This window comes from Pagrus major, chromosome 3, assembly GCF_040436345.1.
Source record: "Pagrus major chromosome 3, Pma_NU_1.0".
Classification (NCBI taxonomy): Eukaryota; Metazoa; Chordata; class Actinopteri; order Spariformes; family Sparidae; genus Pagrus; species Pagrus major.
Genome location: NC_133217.1, coordinates 18,231,377 through 18,237,973, shown reverse-complemented (window position 1 = coordinate 18,237,973; position 6,597 = coordinate 18,231,377).

Here is a 6,597-nt window from a genome sequence, read left to right as displayed (position 1 = left end):
CTTTGTCGCTAATGGGACAGTAGGCTAAGGTTACCCATCTTATTTAAAAGACATGAACCGTTGACCTCTGTCTCATAACTGCTACAGTACGCTAATAAGCACTGACAAAACAATATGCTATTGGTCGAAACTTTGCAGGTCAAAGTTCACCAAAGTTGCAGATTTACTAAGCCCCTGTGAGTGAGTCCACTTATCACGTCAATTTTATTGGAATTAATTGGGATCGGGACCTTTTGACTGACGAAGCCAAATTGGCCTTGAATCATGTATTATTAGCTGGTGTCACGTGTCACTGAAAAGCTCAATGCTGATAATGCAATAAAAATAAATCTTAATCTTTTAAATTGACTGGGTTTTATTTGCAGAGGTTGTCTTAAGAGCTTCATTATCACAATGAGGTCATCGTCTTGCTTTGTCAAGGTTGTTGTTACAAGGAAGCTACTGTATTACAGAGGATAACATATCCTGCAGAATAATAATCTATGCAGCTGATGAAAAAATGTTTTTCTTGGACTTGCTGATTGGTCAGCCAAACACTGACAGCTTCTTAGCTACACCTACAGTAGACAATGCTTTATTACACAGCTAAAAGTTGAGGTTTTCTCATTATTTGGCTCAGAAGCAAAATATTTTGTGCGCGAACAGCAAGAAGCTGCACAAAGGCTAGTTTTTCAATGTCAATGTGACATTTGCAAATGGTGCATAAAGACTCAACATGAACATTTTTCTAAATAAATGATTGAAGCCATCAACTTAACGTCTTATTCATTCTCTGTATAAGAGATGAGAAGATTAATGTCACGCTTGTGTGTGTGTGTGTTTAGTACAGAGGTGGAGCCTGGAGTGATTAACCAAGCTTCGCTTAACAGCTAGCTTGGCGCTCTTAAGAAAATACACCTACTAACAATTAGTAAGTTACACCTTGTATCTTGTTTGTTTTTTTAGTATTAAAGATATTAATAAAATGTATAATTGCCAAGTTGAGAGACAGCTGCACTGGGATGAGGAACAGTTAACGCCTTGTAAAGCTGGACTTGTCATTGCCATTTGTGTTTAGGTATACATGTTAACTTCAGGAATGTTTTAACAAGGTAAATGTATTGTCATTTTTTTAAAAAGAGTATAAAAAACAAAATAATGATTGAGTCCTTGAGTCCTGCTACATCTATCTCAGACGATGGAGTGTTTTCTTTTTAGACATATTTCTGAACTATGGACGCAGCCAGACTAACTGTTTCCCCCCAGTTCTAATCTTTATGCCAAACTAGGCCAACTCTCAGCAAGGAAGTGAATACGTGTATATCCTGCAATGTCAAACAATTCCTTTTAAAGAGAAACAACAGAATAAAAGGACCAAATCTTACATAACATAAGGCTGTCATAATCAGGTCATTTTTACAACAATGAGCGCTGGGCTTTTATGTTCTTGTGACGCAGCGCTGTGCTTCTTTACTGCACTGTAACAATGGGATAAAAATTGGGTACAACCTAGAATAGATATGAACTCATGTGCATACTAAAGATATCTCTCCCAAATAATTGTATTTGAAATGATTCAGATTTACACATTTAGGCATTAGCCGGACCCTCTCTGACTGGGTGACTGTCAGTCAAGATTGTCAAGGAGGGTTGTAATGGACAGTGAATTAATCAGTTCAGCACCTTTTCTTACAAGGATATAAATCGTTTACACTAATAGCATTTATAGTGATTAGTCAGTACAGTGCTGGACTGGAAACATGATCAGGGAATCTGTCTGACCTTATCACTCTCACAAACCCAGACAGTGACAGGGGGACAAATAATGAGTCAAACATTTGGGTCAGTTACATCAACGTGCTGTAAATTATGTGAAGTCTGGTTCTTTAGAGGGTAACAGCATGATTCAGGTTTGTCTGCCATTGATGTGTCTATATGTAGCTAAAAGTTAGACTGACAATAGCTAACTTTTTTTGCTTTAACTTATCATTCTTAAGTGAATTGTACAGTGTAATGGCTGCAGAAAAAATGACACCTGCTAGCGGTCACCATGTTGCTAACTCTGTCTTTTGAACAAGAAATGCTAGGAGGGGCCATTTGTAAACCTCTCATTATTCAGCGCTAAGTCACTGTCTGCGGCTGCTTATCACATGAAAGGATCCGTGGTATTCTCCAACTGGCAATAAAGATGTGAACTTTTCCATATCTTTGTTGCCCTGTTGGGCATCACGGCAGTAACACCCACATGTTCTACACAGGGACCAAGCAAACACTATTACCTGACTGTTATGACTAGACAGTGTGCCACTGTACTGCTCCTCGTGACTGATGCTGTAATACATAAATCTTCTGTTCTCCCGTCTGGCCATCATTAAACTGTTTGTTCTGCAGTCACACCGCTGCTTCTCGTGTCTGCGAGTCCAAGAACAGACGATGTGTCATCGCCGACTGACAGAAACGATGTGACCTCTCTGTTAAATATGTTCAGTTAAGAATTTTGTACTTTTCCTAAACCCTTTTACAAGTTTTTTTTCTTTTTTTTAAAAAGCACTGTTCACTTTGTAATTTTCCGTATGAAATTCTGTCTGAGCTGAGCCTGAAAAACCTGGTTTAAAAGGTTTCACAATTGCTTTAATGGGCTTGTTTTACACAAGTGCATTTTCAACCGATCGAGTGACTTTCTCAGAAATTCACTTGTAACGTTGATCTGTGACGATGTTCTGTGGTCCTATCTCAGCGTTCCATCAGACAGTCCTTTTGTTTCCAAATGGTCCTGTCAGTCATCGCGTTCTCAGCCGCTGTAAAGCAACGATAACACATCTTCGCCTGTCTTCTAACAGCTAAGATCAAGACAATAGATAAAAACTGAGAACAACTGAGAAGTCATAGTTGCAAGTGTGAATTGTGTCATTCCTCTGATCCCCTTTGAGATTGTAACACTAGAAGTAAAGCTTATACCATGTCAGTTTTTCAGTCTCGCTGTCATTTCAAACTCACTCTTCTCCCCTTTTTTTGATGTCTTTTTCACCGACTTGGATAAGAATGCAAAGATCCCCCAGGAGAAAGGTTTGGTGCAGGGATGTTGCCTTATCTAACAACAGCACCCGCTTGTTTTTCTGTGGTGAGCAGTGTTTTATCCTCCAGACACCAGGTGCTCGATCTCAGACCCCACACCTCTGTGCTTCATCCCATGTGGGTCAGATTTGTTTATTCCATCAACAGGACAACGTGGCGTGGAATTGCAAATGATGTGTCGAAACCGGACATAATACCTTGTTTGTGTTCTGTCAGCCAAGTTTCTGTTTAACTCAGGCTAAAGGATCAGGCGTCACAGGATTGTGTTTTCAGTGAACATCTGCAACTCACGTATCCCTCTTTATATTTGTATAGATTGTTTATATTGTAGAAGCAGTTCATGTCCAATTTATTATCTCCTCTTTTATTTCCATATCACTGTATAATCCAAATCTATTGACTAATGGCTACGTATGTTTGAGAGACCCAGAGATGAGGCAGGAGTCCAAGGTTCAAAACACAGAGAGGCTTTCATTTCTTCATGGATTTCTTCTGGTTTGTGTGTATGTGGTTTAAGGTCTGCAAAGAGAAGAAAATTATTAACACAAGATCAAATATTTCAATAGAAATTGCACGCACTAATAAAAGTAAATCAAATATTAAATACGGAAGATCACTTACATAACATGGCTGAGCTTAAGAAAGAAAACAGAAGAATGCAGCATTTGTAATGGTAATCAGGGCTCTTTGAAGGGATTCATTGTTCTCTTTAGTTTTATAGGGTCAGAGGTCACTAGGTTTATCTGCGAAATTATAACTGGGTTAATGATAGGTTATCATTTGGATCAGATTAAACAATATAATTTCATTTTGCATGTGCAAACTAAGTTTACCACTGAATTACTTGTATTGTTAATGTCAATTATCTGCATTGTAAATCTTGCACAAGGTGACACCATATCCTTCTGAACTTTGAAATTACCCTCCGTAAAGTTGCCTTGCCTCGAATGCCAGTTAATGTTAAAAAAGTTATTGGCACAATAAAAATTTATAAAGAAAAAAAAAAACTAACTCCCACCAAAGTGCAGTTGAAAGAAACAGATCATTCATGAACTTAACATCACTTGTACAGCAGTATACAGTATGCAGCCTCTCCGGTGAAGTTATTGCACCGTTGGGGGCATGTCTGCTTTTTTCAAGCAAGAGTGCATCCACTCCAGTGCGCCGCTGCAACTAAAAAGTGATAATGTGTCAATGTTTTTTTTTTCCTGCCTTGTTTGCCTCCAAATGGTTCATAAAATCAGTTAATGCAGTTTTTAATAAAAGTACTGTTAAGAAAATACGTAACATCCAGCTCATCATCCAAACATTTCCCCCTGTGCCTGTTATGCTAATTTATATTGTATTATTATATACTGATGCAATAATGCAGAGGTTTTACTGCTGTAGTTGATCAAGGTGGAGGTAGTTTCTTGATATGAATGCATCATATCTTTTAGGCTCATCACATGTTGCTTATGTCAAATATTAAACTGCAGAGTTTAACATGTTAGAGTAGTCTGACAACTACAGAGTAACTGTAGTTGTCAGACAAATTTAAATTAAAAGTACGATGTAAAGTGGTCTGAAGTTCAAATACTCAAGTGAAACACAAACACCAGTTGTAGGAACAACTCAAGCTTTCTCTAAAATAGTTTCCACTTAACCTGCAACAACACTTCTTGGTCTTACGGCATTAAAGATACTGTATTTGACCTAACATCCTATTTAGAGTAACATTAAATGTATATTGTGGCCTACGATGTGCACTGAAATAATCAACACAACTGTAATTTGCTGTAATGGACAATGCCATTATAAGTCTTGTGGTGACGCTCTATGCTGACTGACAGGGAAGTGGTGTTCAGTGTCATCGCAAACTGTCGTAGATTAATGTTGTTATGCAGGTTCTAAAGGTCAGCAATGAGGGTTATAAGCATGAGTCACCCACAATCTGTTTTTCAGGATTACTTGGCTCTGGCTTATCTTATGTTTGAGTGAAACCGTGATACAGCGGTGTATAATCGCTCTTTGTGTCCACACTGATGAGCTTATTGTTTTCCTGTCTGTTTCCTGCAGGGTGGCGCAGGGAATGTGTGGGCCGCTCATGTATCAGGGCAGTGGTTTCACCCTCGCTACTAAATATAACCCACATTTGTGGTTTTCCTCTTTCACTTTTTTAACCTTTATAGAAGCGTTAGTTTTTATTCTTAAGAGAGAAACTGAGGTCATGGAAATGTTACTGAGGTAAAAGTATGTCAGGAAAATGTGCTAGAAGTATTAAATGTACTAAGTGCAGGAAATGTCACCTGAAGCTGATATACAATCATATTTTATTTAATAGTATATTATATAAAAAGACTTTAAGTTTAAAACAATCTTAAAATGAACTAACCAACTGATAAAATGTGAAGAAAGAACAGTGTTGACATTATGTCACAAATGTCTGTACTGTGTTGCAGAGAAATCTACTGGAGGTAGAACGCTAACTAGCCCTGGCCTGCTCTGTCTCATTATACCACTTTGTACCGCCAGAGGAGGTGTGATAAAACTCACCAAGTTCACAAGTAAGAAAATATTCCTGGCTTCACAAACTGTTTTAACATATATAAACATATACAATATGAATCCTGGTTCAAGGTTTATTTACGTGTAACTCTACAGCAACAGACTTGCAGAGTAAAATGCAAAGTGTAGTCCCATGATGTCTCATGTCAGAGTGCAGAGGATGAGTTGACAACGCTTCAATATAATATGTAATTACTGTAGCTGTCCCTGCTCACTTTCTAAGATCAAGGGCGTGGAAGTCGTGACTATCTTGTTAATATCTAATTTTAATGTTTGGATAATGTTTTATCCCCCACAACATGCTACAGTCCAGTAAGTCTGAAAGTCATAAATGTGTAATGACCCTTCAAATCAAAATGCCAAATAAGGAAACAAGATTTTTATCCCCGTAATTTTATTTTTGTCATTATCCACACAGCAGACCATATATTCAATACATCTATTGTTCCGGACCTGTTTGTCATGAGGGGTATGAGGGAGAAGCATCACTCAGCATACACAGGCAGAGAAACACATTCCTGACAGAGCTAACATGTTAAAGCACTGTCTGGCTTCTGTCTTTGGACTGTACAAACACATGCAGACATACAAATCATCATAGACATGCTGTATCTGAGTCAAGATTTTGTGATATCTATTCATCTGTAACATTCTGAAATCTGACAGGTAGCTGAGTGAGTTGAGCAGATATGAATAAGCACCTTTTCCCCTCTTATTCATCCATAGACTTTAGGGTCAGATCGCCCAAATTTGTCACAGGAAGTGAGCGCCTTAAAAAAGAGACACGACAAAAGCAGTAATATAATCCTGCTGACTAATTATAGATCTGAAGACGTGGGTGTAGCTAATCAAGCAGCATGTATTGTGCAGATTCTATTCACCGCGAAACAGTCAGACTATCTAGCATATTTATAGTGATCCCTCGCAGGGTTCAGAGACGCAGGTTTCCTCTGTTTGTTCACTGTTTCTAAGTTTAATATGAGGGTGTTCCATGCA